The sequence below is a fragment of the Eimeria mitis genome, genomic scaffold (genome assembly GCF_000499745.2).
Source record: "Eimeria mitis Houghton genomic scaffold, Emh_scaff7083, whole genome shotgun sequence".
NCBI classification, from domain to species: domain Eukaryota; phylum Apicomplexa; class Conoidasida; order Eucoccidiorida; family Eimeriidae; genus Eimeria; species Eimeria mitis.
In genome coordinates, this window is record NW_013575152.1 from 1 (window position 1) to 867 (window position 867).

The window sequence follows — 867 nt, forward strand, 5'->3', positions numbered from 1 at the left end:
TATATATATATATATATATATATATATTTATATATTTGTGTGCTTTGTTGCTGCAGTAAACGACTTAGACTCAGACGCGAGGCCGCCCCTTCATTATGCGGCCTGCAGAGACAAACCCGAGTATGTACGATGGCTCCTGCAGCAAGGTAAGAGAAAAAAATATATATGCTTGTCTTTGTCTTTTGTTTTTATTTGTCTTTGTCTTTGTCTTTTGTTTTTATTTGTCTTTGTCTTTGTCTTTTGTTTGTCTTTGTCTTTGTCTTTATCTTTTGTTGTTGTCATTTGTCTTTTGTATTCGTTTGTCTTTGTTTTTGTTTTTTGTTTTTATTTGTCTTTGTCTTTTGTCTCTGTTTGTCTTTGTCTTTTGTTTTTCTTTGTCTTTGTCTTTGTCTTTGTTTTTATTTCTTTGCTTTTGTATTTTATCTCTTTCTATATCCCTCGATCGCTTTTTTTAAATTTTTTTAATTTTTTTTTAATTTTTTAATTTTATTTTATTTCTTTTTTATTTCTTTTTCTTTCTTTTTCTTTCTTTCATTTCTTTTTTTTAATTTATATTATTTTATTTTATATTTATTTTATTATATTTATATTTATATTTATATTTATATTTATATTTATACTCAGGCGCTTTACCTGACCTATTAGATATAAACAAAAGGGGGGCGTTTCATGCTGCAGCAACACGGGGGAATCTACAGGTGGTGCAGCTGCTGCTGGAAGCAACCCCACCAAAGGCTTTGCTGCGGCTGCTGCTGCAGCAGGATGTCTGGGGTTTAACAGCAGAGGCCCTGGCTCGCTTGCACGGCCATCGCTCTATGGTTTGTTTCTTTTTTTTTTTTTTTTTTTTTTTTTTTTTTTTTTTTTTTT